This window comes from Balearica regulorum, chromosome 1 (assembly GCF_011004875.1).
Source record: "Balearica regulorum gibbericeps isolate bBalReg1 chromosome 1, bBalReg1.pri, whole genome shotgun sequence".
Lineage (NCBI taxonomy): Eukaryota > Metazoa > Chordata > Aves > Gruiformes > Gruidae > Balearica > Balearica regulorum.
In genome coordinates this window covers 4,059,016-4,079,320 of record NC_046184.1, presented here as the reverse complement: position 1 = coordinate 4,079,320, position 20,305 = coordinate 4,059,016, and the positions used below count along the sequence as shown (strand labels likewise).

The 20,305-nt window shown below is 46.8% G+C and overlaps 1 long non-coding RNA gene across 4 annotated transcripts in view; it reads right to left on the bottom strand.

Moving 5' to 3' along the window:
- Positions 1-11,567, bottom strand: part of LOC142602637 (uncharacterized) — a 125,204-nt gene extending 113,637 nt beyond the window's left edge. For 2 of the 4 annotated variants that reach the window (XR_012836418.1, XR_012836397.1), the window contains exon 1: positions 11,162-11,566. This is a non-coding gene — a long non-coding RNA (uncharacterized LOC142602637). Of the gene's footprint in view, positions 1-10,092; positions 10,196-11,161 lie in introns of those variants that run through there. The other 2 variants (XR_012836389.1, XR_012836391.1) reach the window with 2 other exon arrangements.
- Between the last annotated feature and the right edge of the window lie 8,738 nt (positions 11,568-20,305).

The following is a 20,305-nucleotide window of genomic DNA, read 5'->3' as shown; positions in this document are numbered from 1 at the left end:
GCAGAATTGCAAATACAAACAACTTGAATCCTGAGCTATCAGTGAAGCTGGTTAACATAATGTAATACTTAAATATGCTCTTATAAACCACAGGAGGGATTCAGCAGTAGATGGTACTATTAATATAAATATTATTTAACAGAACCCTTGAGAGGCACAGAATGTAGAAGTAGAGGGGTCAGCTGAGTACCAATTAGCTGAAAAAACACATCTTTACGATTGTCATCTATTTTAAACCAAGATAATCCTAGCAAGGAAAATTAGATTCCAAAGTCAATCCTGGAAGAGATGTTGCTATGTCTTAAGACTGACTGTAAGCCAGTCTTAAAAGCAAGTATCCTGAGAAGCTCCATCCATCTAGTGCACACAGTGGAGATGCCAGGGAAACATGAACCTTAAAACCACAGGATGTTAACTCATTTACTTACAGGCCTTGGTCTACAGAAAAAAAACAGGTATGACTATCACATTCCTGACTCAAGAAATCTTTACGTTTTAATGAACAATACAGCTCCAATCTGTAGGAGGATTCCCTTAAACAGGTGCCTAAGATGGATTTTGCATTCATCTTCATGCTTTGAATATCTGGTGGCAACGAGGAGCAGGAAGAGTAGAAAACACACGTTATGACTGAAAGCTGGTCTTCTGAGGCTGACCATGGCTAAACTTCACAACACTAACAAGAACAGGACACCGTGCGAGGCCCACCACTCACAGCAAGGATAGAGCGCATGGGGAGGACCTATTGGTGCCCTTCCTTGCTCAAATTTCTACTGTCTTGTAGAAACAAGAAACCATCTTTCCAGAACCAAGCCACAAAGATAACCTGGCATTCAGCAAATAAGCAGTCTCCTTTGGGAAAGGCAGAAAAAAAACCCTGAAGAAAACAGAGGAATCAATGCCACCTGCAGGAAAGAGATGGACTTATTCACCCCTATTTTTGTTTCCTGCAAGGCAACAGCAGATTGAAGACCTAGTGTGGATACTGATAGCAGGCACAACCATGAAGGAACATTTCAAAAATGGGATGAATGGAAAAATCCTGGAGTGAAAATGAATCACTGCAACCTCTTTCAAAAACTTTATGCATTTCTGTTCACATTACTAAAAAGAACAATGAACAGTTAACAACATTGGTTAAGGTCTTTGTAAAGATTTACAGATCAAATATGAAAATTAAATAAGCCGAGCATAGTTTACCCAGGATAAACTTTGCAAGCCAGAAGAGATGCCAGTTTATATGGTAACATTAGAGGTATACAATAAATGTTGACACAGCTACCTACCGAAGAGGCTGCATCTGAAAGTCTCAGAGCTGACTTCCAGTTTTAGTCCAGCCAGGAAGATTTTTCTAACGTAGCAGAGTAAGGAAAAAAAAAAAAACAAACCCCACTGTCCTTGTCTATTAGGAATTGTATGCACATCATAAACCTGTTCTTCAAAATATACCTCATTTATTTTGGCTAAATACAATTTTTTCATGGTAACCGATCTTGTAAAAAACTGCCAGAAGACGCATTAGTACTTTATCAGCCCATAGCATCTGGAACAGAATTAAACCTGTTAATGATAATAGGAGCACTTTGTAATTCCAAAGAAAAACATCAAGAAAGGGACAGATACAACCAGAGATACTCTACAGAGACTAGGACCAGGATAACATTAGACATGACGAGTTTTATTTATAATATTTACCTGATCCAGCAACTAGGAGAATAGTCTTACATAAACCTTCTGAAAACTACCTTCACCCACAGGAACACGGAGTTTGCTTTACAGGAAAGCACTAGAAGGGCTTGTTTTTTTTAAACTAGTGGTCTTTAAAGTACAGGAGCATGCAATACATCCTGAAGAGGGGGAAGGGCACGAAAAAGTTAAGAACTGCTGGTTTAGAACAAAATAAGAGCTATAAATGAACATAACTGCTATCTGCAGATGCAGCATGTGTAAAACACAAGGGAGAGGAAAAGAGGCATTTACACTAAAGGCCACTATTTGTACAACAACAAAGGAACGTAAGCTGGCAGTGAACTACATTTGTGCTAGAATTGAAACCTCAATTCTCTAGAAATCAGTGAAATCAGACAGTGGAACAGCCTTTAGAGAAGAGCAATGAGGGTTTCAATTTGGAGCCTGAAAACTGCTGCGGGAGTTACACTGCACATTTGCCTGCGGCAGTGAAGGACTAGATCCTGCCATCCAGGCCGCCCTGTGAGAATCTATTTTCCATGCTTCTGTAATTGAAAGAGTACTCTAAGAGATGTCTCTCTCCCATCACAATGCTAGGGGCCTGGGTTAACCTATCAAACATCTCTACCAGCACTCTTCCCCCCGCCCCCCTATTATGCAATTTTAGTCTCCAGTACAAATTATCACTGTTTGTAAATGACTGAATGTCACTTACAAGGTAATACTGCTTTTGAGTAATTTAGCTTTACTCTGTAAATAATATTTCAATTCACAATTCATAGTTACTTCTCCCCAGTCACCATCTCTTGAATTTTTCTCTCCAATATTCAGCAATGACTTCTTTATGAATGTCAGCAATTCCATTAACAAGAAGGACTGGGAGAACCGACATTCCCACCGAACTCCTATGGCAGTAGCATAGCTGAACTTAGCCTTTGTTAACTCCCTTTAACCTCAACACCAGTAATATGAAAACTGCATTTTCCTGAAAACCAAAAAGGTGGCATTTTACTAAGCCAACAAAAGACCTCCAAACACACAAAACCAAATAAAAACCCCCAAACACCCAAAACAAAAAACCACAAATAAAAAATACAAATGCCAAAACAACAACAGAAAAACCACGCCAAAACACACAAATAGCTGTGCTATGCTACAGGCTTATCAAAACAGCAGACACATTCTGTGTTAGTGAAACCACATATATTAAGCTGGCCTGATCTCATTCCTGTTCCATACTGTGTGAATACTACACAAATTTAAGTGGTTTTTATATTCAAAATACTGATTTCTAGGTCAAATTTTTTTATGGATATTCTTTAGATTACCAAAACCTGACAGGGCTAACAATCCAAAGGTTAAAGCCATTTATATTTCTTTTTATGGGAAGGTGCGCAGTTCTCTGTCGAAGCTACCAGAATTAGTTGTGGTTCCAGGACAATAATCTTTGGAGAAGTAGCAGGTCCTGCAATGCCGGAATCACCGCTTGGCTTTCTGTTTATACAAACAACAACAGGCTTCACTGAACAGATGTCCACAGACAGAGATAAGAAGGAAAGAGGAAGAATCAGACGATCTGCCTTGAATAGTGGCCACTGCTACAGCTCTAGAAGAAAGACGGTATCTCTGAACTTGAGCTGACAAGGAAGCTGGAGTGACAAGTGAGGAAGGGAACTCCATCCAGGAGCCCACAGAGCAATTTCTGGTAGCTTTGGCAGTTGGGGCCCACTGCACAGCACTGTACTGCTGATTTCCTCCGGCAGAGGGCAACGGCACTCCCACATCCCCCCCGCTATGCTTAAAAGCCTCTTCGAAACGAGTGTAATATTTCATGCAATTGAAACAGCACCGACATCTGCCTTAGAACAGAAGCAGTATTTAATACTGCAGGATTTTAACATTACTGCTCCATTTAGGCTCTTCTCACATACATCTTTTCTAGATGTATGCCTTGCCAAGAAAAAAAAAAAAAAAAAATACCTGTTGCTTTTCACGGAGTTGGAATCCTGTTCTCTATCAATAGGATAAATGTAATCCTGATTGCTCCGGGACCCTGGGGCACTGCCGTAAAGTCACAGAAATTAGAATATAAAAAAAATCTCCCAAGAACTACAGATGATACAGCAGATGTTAACAGATTAACATTTTAAGTTATGGTTAAAAAAAAAGGGGGGGGACACGACACACAACTCCTAAAAATGCTGAACTGTAGAACTCACAATGATACAGCAACTACACCTTGTTAAAAGCATTAACAGTGCTTTCAGTTTACAAAACACATCCAGACAAAAGCCAGGAATGTCCTATTTCTCCTACTACTAAAAGTAAACACTGCAGTTAGATGCATCTTCTCCCTCCCAGGAGACTTCACAGCTGCTTACTCTAGCTGGATAGCAAGAAACCTCCCAAGTTTCAATAAACAAAGATAGTTCAGCTTCAAACACATCTCTTCTGGATGAGCAACCACCAACCACCCAGTATCCGGCCACTGGGAAACACCTTACTCTGCTGATATAAATAGTAACCAAGATAAACCAAAGCAAATACTTGGGTTTCTTTCTGAACATTTCTAAAATTTGAACATCAATTCGATTCTACCTTATTTCCTCTGCAGACTGTAGCTTATGAAGCTACTATCTGTCTTCATTTTACAGCTCTATTTTTGCAGAAGCTCCTACAGTAGCTACTACAGTTACGCTAAAATTCAATGACTGGAACATAAATATAGGTGTTATTCAAATTGTGAAGCATGACCAGCAGGTCAAGAGAGGGATTCTCCCTGTCTACTCCACTCTCGTGAGACCCCACCTGCAGTACTGCGTGCAGCCCTGGGGTCCCCAGTACAAGACAGACATGGAGCTGTCGGAGCGAGTCCAGAGGAGGCCACAAAGATGATCAGAGGGCTGGAGCACCTCTGCTATGGAGACAGGCTGAGTTGGGATTGTTCAGCTGGAGAAGAGAAAGCTCTGGGGAAAGCTTATTGCGGCCTTCCAGTCCCTAAAGGGGCCTACAGGAAAGCTGGAGAGGGACTGTTTACAAGGGCATGGAGTAATAGGACAAGGGGGAATGGCCTTAAGCTGAAGGAGGAGAGATTTAGATTAGATATTAGGAAGGAATTCTTCCCTGTGAGGGTGGTGAGGCCCTGGCACAGGTTGCCCAGAGAAGCTGTGGCTGCCCCTGGCTCCCTGGCAGTGTTCAAGGCCAGGTTGGATGGGGCTTTGGGCAACCTGGGCTAGTGGAGGGTGTCCCTGCCCGTGGCAGGGGGTTGGAACTAGATGGGCTTTGAGGTCCCTTCCAACCCAAACCATTTTAGGACTCTAGGAAATTAGCACATTTTCTGGGTATTTCATACACAATGTTACTAAATAAATACAAAGTCATCTTTCTAATCTGAAAATGCATGTACTATCAAAATTATACCTGATTAACACAGATGAAAAAGAATTAGCCCAGAGTCAGGGTATGTTTTCCAGAGAGATCCAAACTCACTCCGGGACAAGTTCTGCAGACAATGTTCAAGCCAAGCTAACAAGCACTACAGAAAAATAAAGATTACTTCAGGCTCGGCACTACAGTAGCTGCACTCAGACTGCTACGTTTTGGTGTAGCATACAGGCAAATCAGCATGTCCCTGTATGCAAAGACAGGGGTCAGAATAGCTAAATTTGGTAATAGTAGAGCATGATGATTATCAGGTTTCCCTCTCCCCATTCTGTTTACCCCATTTTCCCACTTGGGCAACTAACTGCTGCTTCTGACCATTTGTGAGACAACACAAAGAAAAAAAAAAAAATCTCGGTATTACTAGCAAGCTGCCTTCACAAGTTTTTCTGTTAAGCTGAGACTACTGTGCAGCATTCTTTCCATGTAACTGTATCATGGGTTTGGTTGCAAGGGAGTAAGAATTTGAAATATAAAACAGAAAAAAAATTATTTGACTGCTTTAGTATCTTTGCATTTACCAACTCTGCCTACTTGCTACTTAACTGCACAATTTACATTCTTCAACAGGATCTACTCCTTTAAACAAGATGTGTTCAGAGGAGTGTTCGCAAAATCATGGCTTACAAACAGTGTTATAAATGCCATTTAAACCACTTGCTTCTCATTTTCTTTTGTTTATGCTTTAGTAACAAATTTCTAGTCTAGCAAGATTAAAAAAAACCCTCACCATCAGTAGTGCCTCATTAATGCTTCGTAATAATTATGCAAAAATAGTTCTCAAGTAACAGTACACTGAAAGTTTACTGTGAAAACCAATTTGAGAGTAGTACCATCTCCCCTCATCCACAAAACTTCCCACGTTGAGACCACAGCATTCATAAACTAAACCATTATCAATAATAAAACTTCAATGTCCATATTGATTAAAACTATTTAATGCAAGCGTATTATTAAAATTATTGCTTTTTATTGTCCTGCCAAATACAACACCTGACGTAAAAAGCTTTTACAACATTTTCATCTTGACTGCTTTACTACTGTAACTAGTATCTTTGCTATACACGTCAGTCTTTCATAGATCTCCAAATTTACATCTGTGGAAAAGCACGATACTGGGGACATTTAACACATTCCTTCTAGAGCTCAGGGTAGTTCACGAAAATTCACGAATTAGGACCCTCTCTATGCAAGCATTAAGTGCCCTGATCAGGAATCTACAGAAGGATGAAATCTCTGACCTTGGTAAGGGTAAAACTCAGAACAGACAACTCCGATTTCCAGCCTCGGTCTTAGACAACAATGCTACATCTGCTGGCTGAGGTGCAGCATTCTGATGGTGGATATTATACTGTATTTTCATGAAATGTAAAGCCAGAAAAAAAAACACTGTTTATGTTTAAATTTGTGACAAACAGTTGCAGCCCCATTAATTCCATCACCAGTCATTTAGAAAGCCACGAGTCGGGATCCAAAATTATCAAACTGACTTGAAAGAACTGCTGAGGGAAGATTTTTATTTTTTTTTTTTTTACTTTATATTTCAGCATTCATGTTTGCAAGTACCCTTACCCTCTATGTCACAGTATTTTCAAGCTCATATTCTGGTATTACCAATAATTCCAGGAGCAAGATGTTTATGGAAAAACACCCTGCAAATGTGACATGATCAACTGCAGCTGATACAACACACAGGAGCACAAAAAATACAACTCCACGTTTTTAAGTATAAAAAGGAATATATTAAACACATGATTACAGCAACTGAAAAAAAAAGGTCCAGTCGGGATTAAAGAGATCTTCTTAATTTTAACCATGTAATAGGCTACTAGTAGCATAAACAAACATGTTTTTAAAATAAGTTAACAATTCCCCTTTTTATTAAAACAGAAAACCAAAGGTTCCACTACTTCCTATCGCAAAACCAATGTGAAAGCTCGTTTAGAATTTCCTTTTCAGATGCTTTTTAAGTACTTACAAACAGTAAAATAATGACCTTTTTGCCACTGAAATTTGGCAAGGTATTAGATCCCAAAATGAAACTTTTAGTACCTCTCTAAGAGATAAATCGGTATTGTTTATACAGTAAGTGGACAGAACTGCCACAATAGCTATTTTTCATAGCCCTTTTTATCATATACATTCTATTCGTCACCAAAACAGCTCTGTAGAACACAGTGTACAGCACACGTTGTGCCTTGTCATGAACTGACAGCAATTGAAAAGGTGGTGAACTAAGTTACAAAATGAAGTATTTTTTCCTCTAGCTATCTGAGAAGATAAATGATCTTAGTTATATTAAAGAGAAATGGGATATGGGATCCAAAGGGCTCATTTTACCTTAACTGCATCTCACCAACAAAAATAGAGAAAGCAATTTCCTGGTGCATCAATTCCACCAGCGATTCCATGCACACTCAAAGAAAGTCAGATGCTGGCACACGCTGTTACTGCACACCTCCTGGTATTCTCAAGCCTCTACTCTGCTCCCTACTAATTTCCTATTTTAAGGCAGATTTTTTTTTTCCCCAAAAAAAAGGCAAAGATATGCAGATATGCCTGTAGAAATTGAGCATAAACGTATTTCTGTAGGTAACACAGTTTCAAATGACCCCTATAACCACCAGAAAACATCAGCTCTCCACGGCATATGCCAAATACAGCCAATTACCACCCCAGTCCTTCCACTGCTACAGTGGCCCTCACTTCTTTCAGAGCCATTACCCTTCTTGTTATTTTAAGGCCATATTCCCTCGTCATCAGCACCAGTCAGTATCTAGAAACTCTCGTAATTTCAGATGCAAAAAATCGTACTGATAAAGTTAAGATGGAACAGAAGTGAAAGCACATGAAGCATCAGAAACCATCCCCAATTCATTTACTGGACTAGACCAGCATAAAACTGCTAACCTTATCTTCCCGTCCTCCTTCGCATGTTCTATATTTACAGGGCATTAAAATCCTACTCGTACTAACAGAAGACTCCTTTCTAGTGCAACTCCGAAGCAATTAAAAATATCTATGCATGGTCCTCACCGTTAGTTACAAAAACATCTCTTCTTCCTGACCTATTCTCGTTTATCTACTGTTATTTAACTCCTTAAGGCTATTTGAGAGTCACGATGTCATTAATGGCTATGTAATACTTAAAAATATATTGAATTTTTAAACAGTACGACAGGAACATACACAACAAAACACAGTTTGTTTTTCCAACCCTCCTCTACTTACTCTAAACCAAAATATCTTTGAATCTAGAATAGCGATCTTCGGGTTTTTTTCTTTTCCCCAGCTTGTCAGCCCCAGAATCTCTAGCAGTGGAGAAATCTGTATAACGAACATAAGCCCAGGGAAAACAGATGCCCTTTCCTCCGCTGCTTCCTACTGACCGCGGGTAAGCTGTTTGCAGGCGGCTGGGGTCCACTGCCTGCAAGCTGAAAGCCACCAATCTAGAACCGAGTATCCTCTTACTGTTTGTTCTGCTATCCGAGAAGTTACATTAAAATGACATTACGTTCCTCAACTCCAAACTGACTAGTCTTTTTCCATATAGCCTATTAACAACCATTCCTCCAGAGCTTTCCATAAAATCCTATTTCCAGAAGCAAAGAATTGTCAAAACTGAAATGTCATCATTTAAGATACCTTACTTTGCCACAGATTCGGACATGACACAAGTCCTTCATGCTAAAGTCTGCCCAACCTACCTATAAATAGGCTCAAGGCTTCAGGCTCAGGAGACTGATAGCTAAACACGATCCTCACGGCGTTGCTCTGCGTTACCTACATAAAGCGGCATGCCTTAACAACGCCAGGCTAGGCAGATACGTAGCTACTGCTGTGGCTTACGCAGGATAGCACGGAGGGAGGGGAAAAAAAAAAAAAAAAATTCATCACTGGGCATAAACAGCTCTCTTCCGGAGAGAAAAACCTCCCTCTCTGGAGGCTAGAGCCAGCCGCAGATGGGCAGTCACGGCTCGGCCATGACTAGACCCACCAGCCGGGGCCAGGCCCTTCAGGTTTAACGGGGCTGGGCCCACACAGCCGCTCCCTCCAGCGGCACGGTGGGCAAGGCCCCGTGGCAAGAGGGTCCCGGCCCACTCCCCTCGGGCGGGAGGGCTTCAGCACCCTCCCCCCACCCCTCCTCCCGGAGCGGCAGCCAGGCCCGGGCCCTGTCAGACTCGGTGGCCGGGACGGGCCGAGCCCCCCGCCGCCGCCCTCGCCCCACGGGTCCCCCGGCAGCGGCGGGCGACGGCTGGGGGCGGCGCGAGGCCGGGCCGCGTGACCGGCTGAGCCGGCGGCACGTGGCCCCGACCATAACAAACAGGCGGGTGGGCGGGAGCGGGCCGCGCTCGCGCCCTGCCAAGGGCGGGCGGAGGGAAGGGGGAGGGGGGGGTGGCAGTGAGTGAGGAGGGGGACGGCCGCCAGCGGTGCGGGGATTGGTCGCCGGGCGCGATGGGCGTGGCCGGCGGTCCCACCGCCTTGGTGCAGTGCTGAGGAGGCGCCAGGCGGGGGCCGCTGCCGCGCGTCGAGGGGTCGCGCGCGCTTCCCGCCCTCAGCGAGGTCGCTCTCCCGAAGACCCCCCTCACGGCCCGCACGGCGTCGCGCCCTCACACCCGCCTCCCGCCACGGCCCCGGGCCCTCACCCCGCCGCGGACATTGCTGCACGGCCGGCCCCTTCCCACCCCCCCCCCCAACCCCACCCGGAGCGCCGCGGGCCGCCCGTCTTCCCGCAACAGCCCCGAGTTGCGCCACGCAGGAAGCGCCTCTGCCCGCGGCAGCCGTCTCATCGCCCCGCATGGCCGGTCTCCCCCCGCTCCTGACCCCGCTGCCCCACCGCCTGCTCCCCTCGGGAGCCTCCCGCTGCCCTTCCCCGGGGCCGGAGTGGGGGGGACACCCCGCTCCAACGCTCCCCTCAAGGGGACCGCTTCGCCCCGGGCCCCTGTCTCCTCACGCACCCACCTGTGGGGCGACAGGCCGTGCCCTCGGCCGCTCTCCGGCCGACCCGCCTCGATCAACCAGCGAGCGCTCGCCTGCTCGCACCGGGCGCGGAGCATGCGGAGGGCTGGGGGGGGGGGGGTGGAAGTGCTAAATATACCCGCTGCCGGCGGCACCGCCTGTGTCACGGACCCGGGCTGGCGAGCGGCGGCGCGGCCCGGCCCTCCCCGCCCCCCCACCCCCCCGCGGCCGCATCTTGTTTTCTCTATACGCACTTGGAAATGCGGACCGGCCCCCCCCGGCCGGCGTCGGGGCGCTGGGGGTGGTGGGGGGGTATTTTGAGGGGGATTGTTGTTATTTCTGCTCGATTCGGGATACCCACGCAGTGAGGAAAACAACACGGCGCGGTCCCGTCCTCCACCAACCCCCCCCAGCCGCAGCTCGGCTGTCACTTGGCTCCTTCCCCCACGTCGCGAGAGGCACCCCCCCACTATGTCGCGACAGCAGCCCGCGCACCTGCCGCGCACCGTCCCCCCGTCACTTGCCGTGTCCTAGGAGGGGGTGCGCGCTGGGGGGGGGGGGTGTGCACGCCTGCCTTCTCCCTCCCCGGGAGGGAAGGAGAGCGGCGCCGGCAGCCCCCGCGAAGCGACCGGCCGAGGGCTCGTCGCTGGCAGCCAGGTGCGTGGGGGCTCCGCGGGTGGGGTGTGGGGGGAGCGGCGGGGAAGGGAGCGGGCGGTGGGAGCCGGGATGGAGCGAGCCTCCCTCCCTCCTCCGCCTCCCCCCCCCCCCCAGCGCACACACACACACACACACACACACCCCCGCCGCTTGTGTTTACCTCAAGTTTGAATTTTATCTGCGCAACATGAGCTGGAATGCGGACATGGAGGGCGGGAGGGCGCGCACACACCCGCCGCTCCGCGGGGACACGCGACGCCCCCGGCCCCCCCCACACACACCCCGCACACACACCCCCCCTCACACCGCCGCCGCGCAAACATGGCGCTCCCGCCGCGCACGCCCGCCCCGCCGGCACCCCGCGCCCCCCGGGGCGGGCGGGCAGCCCCCCGCCCAAGTCCCGCCGGTAACTTACCTCCGAGAGCGGCCGCTGCTCCGCCGGCTTTCCTCCCCCGGGGGAGGGTGCCACACGCAGCCCCATCAGCGGGGCTGCCACATCTGCCGCGCTCCCGCTGCGCTCCCGGGCGCTGAGACAGGTGCAGGCGCGGCGGGCGGCGCGGAGCGGCGGGCGGGCCGGGGCAGGGGCAGGGCGGGCCGGGGCGGGGGGCACCGCTGCCCCGCCGCCTCCCAGCCGCCCCGGGCTCCCCTAGTGCTTCCCTCCCCACAATGTTGTTTCATTATATCATGTCCATCATGTGACACCCGGAGGCCTCTCTATGGAAACTTAAAGGGGACTTTCACGTGACGCCACCGCCGCCGCCGGACCCGCCGGTACCCCCGGCCGTCCCGGGGGGCTGCGAGCCCCGCTGCCGCCCCTCCGCCGCCCCGCCTGCCCTCCCCCGGGGGGGCTGCCCTCTTCGCACCTACCGCCCTCGGGATTTGCGAGTCAAAGCAAGTTGCTGCGCTCGCTCGTTCTGTGATTATTATTATTAATTAGAGTTGTTGGGGTTTGTTTGGGGTTTGTTTTGGTGGATTGATAGCTGTTTGTTTTTTTTTTTTTCTTTTTTCCCCTCCCCTTTTTTGCACCGCCTGTGCTGCTGATCGCTAAGGGAAATAACCTCTCGCTGCGCTCCCCGACCGGCCAGGCGCCTTGCAAAGCGGGGACGGACCCCGCTCCGCGATCCGGTGCTCGTCTGCGGCCGCCGTGGGTCTCGGGTGCTGGAAGCGGCAGGAAAAAAAAAAAAAAAAAAAAAAAAAAAAAAACCCAAAAAAAAACCAAACAAAAAAAAAAAACAGCCAAAGAAAAAAAAAACCCTTGTTTGTGTCAGACTGAGGAGGCTGGAGCGATGCCGTCGGTGTGGCTGTGCGGGGTTGATGCGGTGGTCGCGAATGTGGTTTTTAACTCCGCCAGTTGGTAGGGAAATGATTTTCCGGTCTAACCTGTCATACCGCCGGTTTTCTACAGCAGGTTGTAGTAGAGAGGTGCTGGAAGGAGCCGTTTCTAGGGATGTATGTATACTTGCCATTGCAACAATGCAAGCCGCGTGTACAAACAGCCACCCCTCACAGAAGAGGAAAAAAAAAAAAAAAAAAGATGAAGCTATTTTCCTTGCTTTGAGAAGACCTCGCTCCCCCCCCCCCTTCCCCTCCGCAACCCCGCCGCGGGTCTCCAGCCGCCTGCCTGCGGCCGGGGGTGCGGACAGGCCGGGCGGGCAGCGCCGCGTTCCTCAGGCTGCTGTTCTGCCTGCGGTGCTGAAGTGGGTGTTTGTTCCCAGCTCTGCTCCTGACCCCAGGATTTGGGATGGGCGAGCTAAAGCCAACCTGCTCCACTATCCCATCACCGAACCTGTGCCAGGCTGACGATACGCAGGGGGGTTCTCGGGGTTTTCTCCGTGAGAGGGAGGCGCGCGGTTCCCGCGAGAGCTCCCCAAATTCTGTGCCCGAACCGACGGTGTTGGCTGTCAAGTTGCAAGGTTCAAGGGGTGAGCTTGTAGCAGGGGGGGATGGATTTGCTGCTGAAAACCGAAGGAGGAAAAGCATGCCGCATTCCTTCCTTCCCTACGGCTCCCACTGGAAATCGCGGCCCCTCGGCAGATGAAAGCGTTACCCACAGATGCAATAAATTTTAAGTTTGGAATTTAATTTCTTCAGTGTCCCGCCGAGTTTTCTTGAAGGGAGACATATAAACAACCTTTTTCCCATCTGCGGGGTTGATGCTGATGCCCGTTACGCATCCCGTCAGCCACGGGAGGGGATCGGAGCCGCCCGGTCCGACGGCGCAGGCCCGATCCTGGCAGTGATGGCAGATCATCTCCCTGCGCTCTCCTGCTAATGCTTTCGGAGTGGAAGGACCAGCGCTCTACCCCACTCATTTCTAAATGCCTGTGCAATGAGCTGAATACATAACAGATCAGTGTTTCAGATACTTCTACTATTATTTTTTCAAAATTTTCAGGAGTTTCATAGAAATTATTAATTATTTTAGCTGAAAAGAGTTAACTGACTGAGGAACAGTTCATCCTCCTTTCCTTCCTTCTTCTCAGAGTCTTCCCTCTATCCACCCTACGCTTTATCTTTGTTTATCTGTCCTTTCCCATCCAATTTTGGGAGGATTTCTACCTCTGGGTTTCTTTCTGCCATTTTATCCAGACCGTCCCACTGCTGTGGATTCTAGCTCCGGCATGCCTCGCTTTCCATCTCCCTGGGCCTTATTTCCCTACCTCAGTAAGTCTCTTTTTATTCCATATTTCCTTCTTCAGATCATCTTTAAGGGAGAAAGAGGCTGGAGCTGGGACATAAAGTATTCTTCTAGGACTACTGCCAGAACTGATCTGTTTTAACGCTGCTGCTGCTGCTGCTGCTGCTGTTCTGCTGTGTCATGGGAAGAGAGTTACCTAGCCACACCAACCCTCGGAAACGGCACCTCAGGCAGAGCCGCTTGCTGCAAACCCGAGCCGTGTTTTACCAAAGCCGAAGGGTAAGTTTGTTTGGTGCAGGATTTAGGCTGGAAGGAGAAGGCATCATTCCCTTTCTGGGCTCTGACGGGGAGATCGGTGCACAACGTTGGGAGATTTGTAGGAGGCAGAGTGGCGGCAGCAGCAGTGACAGCGCATCATCACACAGCTTTATTTCATTTTGTCAAGCCGAGACGCTTTAGATTACAGCTGAGCAGAAAAGCAAAACGATGCATTTCTGTAAAAAGGGTGCGCTTTTTTTACCAAATTTGCTTTAAATTCTTGCAAGGAGGTCTTGCACTAAGAAAGAGTAGGGATTCTGCCTCCTCTTAAAAGACGTTGTTAGTTATAAAATCTTTATGATGTTGGCTCCTTCCACCTGAGCCTGTTTCCTTCAAAAACTTACTTTCAGAAATGTGAGGTTTAAAGATAAGTCTCCTCCCTCTCCCCCTTCCCAAGCTCATGTTCCTTGGAAAGGCCTGAAGAAGCCTAAGGCTATGTCTGCCTGTGAATGAAAAAGGTTTGAATAAACACCGGCGTGCACATACACGTGCATATACACGGGCACGCACAGGATTTAAAGCATCCCATTGAAGTCCACATATAGGAAAATCCTTCATCATGTGATAGGCTTTAATATCTGCCTTAAAATTAATCCCTATCTGATGGACTCTGTGTTTGTGTTGTGGCAGATCACAGGAGGCTCTATAGCTGGGGTTCCTGTGCAGGTTTTTAAAACTGCCAAATAAAATCCCCTGTTTGCTGTTGGATTAATTCGTGTTTTCACAGCAGCTACCTGGGAAATGTTCATCTTGTGAAAGCAAGTAAGAAAACTTTATAGGGCTCCAGTCATATTTTTCCACAATAAAAAAAAAAAAAAAGGCTCTTGTCATGAGGTCAGGACAAGAGCCGATGCTATTCCACAAGGAAATGGTTAAAGGGCTCGCCAGAGTTCTTCAATTCCTCTGTTAGAGATAACAATCTTGGGTTTTATTACAGCTTGAGCTTTGGAGATGGTCCTGGACTTAGAAATTACTTATCAATGTTGTCTTTGCTTCTTTTTTGTTCATTTTTGTCACTGAAACTGAATCTTCTCGTTTCACTTCTCTTTCTAACTTGTTTCACTCTTTAGTTCCCATGTGTTAGAAAGTGCAGTTTCATTTAGACTCTCAGCAGAAGAAAAGAAAGCCTGAATCCAGAAAGCAATTTGCAGAAATATATTTTCTTTACCACTCACATGAAAACATTACTACTCAAACAGATCTAGGTATAAACAATGCTGACAGGCCCTCAAAACCAAACCCAAATTGTGAAATTGAGGCAAATAGCCCAGAGAACCTGAAATGTTCTGGTTTCTAAAGCACTGGCTTCTGTCAAAAATAGGGTAAAATAAAGCTTTGTTTACGTGTAGAGCAGAGTGTTTGTTGATCGAGTTTCTAAGGTGATGTAGCAGGAAATACTGATCTTAGGAAAAATGACATGAACAAAGTATGAAACTATAATTCAGCAGCTGTTTGTCAACTGATAACAGGAAAAAAGGATATTTAAAAAGCAATGAGAGGTTTTCATTGAACTTTTTCTCTCCCTTGCCGGCAAATATAAAGGGAGCTTCTCACCTGCCCTGCTCCTGTATATAACTATTTGCAAGAGCAGAGCTAAACCATTTATCAGAAGGAATGTTTCCGTCGGATGCAAATACCTACACTAGCTGCTGTTTCTACGTCATGTCACGGATGAGACTGATGCTCGAGCAAGGTTATAATGTACCTGCATTTTCTCCAGACTGGTGCCAAGCTTGCTGAGTCATTTTCCCTGTTCCCATTCTGCAGTCGGCTGCTCGCTCGCTTTTCCCTGTTATTTGTGTGGGTCGTAAGCCCAGCAACAGATGAGAATAAATGCTTATATTTCTTTAGGCTGCTTCCCTAAGGAAATAAAGGTTCTGCTGTGCTGCTTTTCTCTTCACATCTGTATCCATCCCCCTCTCCCAAAAGCTTCTGAACCCATTAATGAATTTCAGATGAATTTGGGAGAAAGCAGATATTTCAAAGACAGTTACATTCCTGCAAGTTGCGTGAAACTCGGTGCTCGGGTAGGAGGGAGAGACACGGGTCAGAAATTGAAGCAGAATTTAGCCATAACGCATCAGGCTGTCAGCCACCTTCCGGCCACTCAACCCGTACGCACCAGCCAATTAATCTATACGGAGCTACGCCGAGCCACAGCGCTGCCGTATGCTGCCTCGTACGGAAAAGCAGATGAACCAGGATAGTTCAGGGAACAAGTTGTTGTCAAAACAAAGCAGCAGAGGAGTTTAGGGAATATCATCGCACGAAAGGGAAAAGTTCATACCTGGGAACGCCTTTATGTCATTTTGGGGAACAATCTAGCTTTTGCGTCACTCCCAAAGCAAACCACGGCAGAGGAGGCGTGTAGGGCTGTTGTTAGAGCTAGCACGGTTTGTCAGTCCAGTGTTCTGCTGGTCTGGGCACTAAAGATAGAGGAAAAGATCCCCCATCGCACCTCTTCTAAATGTGGTCCGTAGACGCGTGGCCCCTGAGATGCCTGCACCCCCAAGAGCAGTGTAGTCTCAACAACAGGCTTTAGCCTGCTGAGTCCTACCAGCCCCGCTCTCTCAATCTGCCTTTCTGGTGTAGCCTCGCTGTAGCTGAGATTCAGAGTTGGCTTATACTTGCAAAGAGCCAAGCCTGGGGTGTCTTCTCATGGACAGAAAGGAAAGGTGCTGAGTTCCTGCCTAGGCTGGAGCCCTCCCGACTGCCTAACTGAGATTATGGCATGGGAGAGCTCTAGCCCTGCATCTCCGCCTCAGCATGTGCTGGGAGGCAAACACAGGGATGATGGTCAGGTCAGGACCGGAGGATGGGATCAGACCCATCCTTACCTGAGAGCAAAAGCTTAAGTTAGGTGTCTTTTCTCTACCAGCTGCACCTTGCTTGGACCCACCACTGCAGTATAGTTATCCTAACGCTACGCGTAACATACGGTCTCATCTCCATTGCAATTAGTTTGATGCAACAAACAGTTTCAGCGTGACAAACTGCAAGCTAAAAAAAGCCATGCCTTCATATGCATAAGCTGGGTGCACAAAATATGTATTGTGTGCCACCTCCCTTATGTCCCATATTTGTTCCTCCAGCAGTCACAAATAGCATAGACTCCAGCAATACCACACGATCCGAATGGACTCCTGGAAATGTAGGAGTGATCTGGTACTGGTGCTCTTTGAAACTAAGTCATTATTTATTCTGCCATGAGATGCTGCATATGGACCTCTTCTGGAAAGAAGACTTTCACATAAAAGTTAAGATTCATTAATCTCTGATGATTAATCTATAAAATTGGAGCCAGCCTCTCTATCAAGGAGCATGTTATTATCTCTGTTACAGCTGCTAGACACCAGCTGAGGTCAGGGGCCTCATTTTCCTGGACTCTATGTAGTCATACCCTAGGAGATAGCCTCTGCCTTGAAGGGCTTACAAAGCAAAAAGACAAAAGAGTGAGCAATATAACTCTCAGGCAGAGCAAACACAGTGACCTTTTGCAAATGTCAAGTTAATACCATGATCTGGAAGTGAAAGGGGTTTATCAGAGGGTGGATGGGTCAACAGTGATGGGAGACACTTGGGGTAGGGCGATTGAGATGAAGGAAAAGCCGTAGGAGAAGCTGCATGGTATGAGATGGACAGCAGAGCATTATATGGTCAATTGGCACATCCAGGCTAAAAAAAACAGGAGTCTGATGACCCTGCCCACAGATCACAGTGCAACCAGCTCCTCCTACCTGTATCCTCTTCCCCAAAGCCACACAGCCTGGAGCAGGGAGATGGAGAAGGCAGGGGGTGGACAGCATGGTTCCTCCTACGTGCTGGTTCCGCACAGGCGGCTGGAGGTGTGATAACCCTGTTTTGGGGGTTGTTTCTCTCTGTGGCTTGGCCTCCTGCAGCTGTGTTTGTTGCAGCTGAGCCTCAGGGCTGGAGTCAGACATAGTTCAGCACTCTAAGGCCAGGGCAGCACATAATTGAATATTAACAGGAACAGCTCCAGGAGCTACTGGGATTCAGGAAGTCACAATTCCTTCTCTGCTGCTCCTTCGTCTTAGTGGGAGGTGATTGCTGGAGGCCTTAATGGATGTGAGACATAATATACTTCCCTCACATTAGCTCCAGTTTGCAAACCGAGGCTTTAACCACATCCTACCCTCTCTGATCATTTCCTCATGCACCTTTTCAGTAACATGTGAAGTGCGCTAGCTACAGCCGCCCCGGCGTCCCGCAGGCACCCAAGCGGAGAGGTGCAGAGACCATACAAATGTTGATTTTACACCTCGTTTCTCCAGTGAACGAAGGGAGTCTCACCTTTAAGGCTTATCAAAATTTGCCAAACATAAATTATTGAACTCTTTGCCTCTGTTTCATCCTTTTGAGAATAAGAATTATTTATTGGCTGAATGGGGATGCTTGAGCATCACACAAGGTCCATAAAGTGATTTTTAATTTGAAAACCTTTGGAATCATGCCTTTGCTAAATATTCGAGGTAAAATACAGCAACAAATTCATAAGTACTAGTGACTCTCTGTGCTGCCTGTCAAGACCATTTGGAGCTGACCAGCGCTCGGTTTCTCCCTCTCCAAAAGTATGGATGGACATCATTCCCTCCCCAAAACCATGCTGCAGATCTACATTGAGAAATTCAGTCTACGGTCATGTTGCTTGTACAGAATAAACAAAGTGTTTTACAAGAAGAAAGATGCCCACAGAAACCTGTCTGATCACTCAGAACTTGGTGCTAGTCTAAGAAGGGAGAAGGTAACACCTTCATAGCACAAGAAAATTCCCAAAGACCCTAAGGGCTATGCTGAGCAACAGTCAAAATTTTAAATTCCTTCCTCTTCTCCTGTTTTGATTATCTTCTTTCTCAACTTTAAAATTCACAGTGTCTTTGACCTTGGTGTATCATTTTCCTTCAGGTCCATCAGCACTTGTTCATTGCATGACCCCTTTATTTTTTTAAAAAAAACCTTCCTCAATCTCCTTTTTTCATTAGTTGGTGTACAATAGACTCTACCACGAGACTGCTTCTGGTTTTGTTTGATTTCTCTCTTCCTTTATCTCTACCCAGAGACATCCAACAGATTGTTTCATAACCTTCCTAGAGTTTGGAGAAAGTATATTCCTGTATTGCCTGTGAACTCCCTCCTCCTTTTTCCTCATCACCTGCCCTTCTTGAACAACAGCTCTGGCAAACTTTATCCATGTAGTATTTCTTTATTGCAAATTAGGAGCTCCTTGTCAGGAAAAAGTGAGAAACGCTCTGTTTCCCTGCCATGCAATGTGTGTTTTTGCATGACTGCTTTGTACTCCAGCACATTCACTAATTTTTCTAGCCCTTGGAAGTGAGGACCGCAGCACTACATTCATCGCCCTGTCAACCACACGCTGTCTGGGGGAGATCTGCAGGAGAGGAGGCTCTTTGTTCTGCTTATATAGAGCTACGTTGGTATACATTAGAAAAGAAAATTGATGAAACTATGCAAGACACAGGAGGAAGGATTGATTTTGTTACTGGTTGGGGAAAGCTCCATGCTTCATTTGGCATCACTGGCTTCCTCCTCTTGTTGGATAATTAACACTAACAATGTGTTTGAAGCTATGCTAAAGTGCAAACACAAGATTTGCATCAATATTTTGTATTCTGGATGGGCACGGGGAAGATGGAAGCATTGGCACACCTAGAGAAGACAGTCTTGGAAAAGCAGAGCTGAAGAGACATCACGAATCCGTCCTGGGTGCCCTGAGCAGAATCCGACCATCCCTGAGAGAGGCTAATCGAGGATTTAATTTAGAAATTTTTGTTTTCATTCAAAGAAATTTGCTTTGAATTTGAAAGATTTTAGGTTTGATTTGTGGGTTTTTCTTCTTTCCCAGATATCCAGTAACAACCATCTTTGCGGGAAATCAAGCCAATTTAGTTCTATTGTACCCAGAACAATTGTCAATACCCTTTTTATAAGTCTCCTCTGTCTTAGAAGATAGTTTTCATCTTCTCCCACAGTCTTTTCCCTTCAGGAAAAAGCAAAGAAAGTCTGTCAGCCTGTCCTCCAAGTTTGTTGAACCGTTTATAATCCTTGTTGCTTTCCTCTAGCCCCTCTACAATTTGTCTCCATCTTTCTTCTACTTTCTCCTAGTGCAGCATCCAAACCTGCACCTGATATTCCAACCGAGCCCTCATTAGAGTGGAATAATTGCTTCTGATGTTTCACCTATTACACCTATCTTGTTCATACACCCCAGATAAGATTTGCCTTTTTCGGCAACAGCTGTGCACTGTTCGGTGTCTCGTTCACGGCTCTTTTTCCTTTGAATGGCTGCTTGACCAGCGATTTGCCATATTTTCTTGCTTCTGACCTCACTGGTTGATTTTGTACTATTACTCCAGTTTTGTAGCAACATTTTTGAACGCATACTCCAGGGTAATTATATATTCTTTATTTCCTTATTTTGTCATCCAAATAACTAATGAAAATATTAGAATTGGGTCCAGGAGTGAATCCTGTGGGACCCCATTTGGAAAGCCCTCTAAATTCTAAGGAAAGGAATTAGTAATTCTTGTGTGAATACAGTTTTTTTCTGTCAAGTATGTCTTAAGA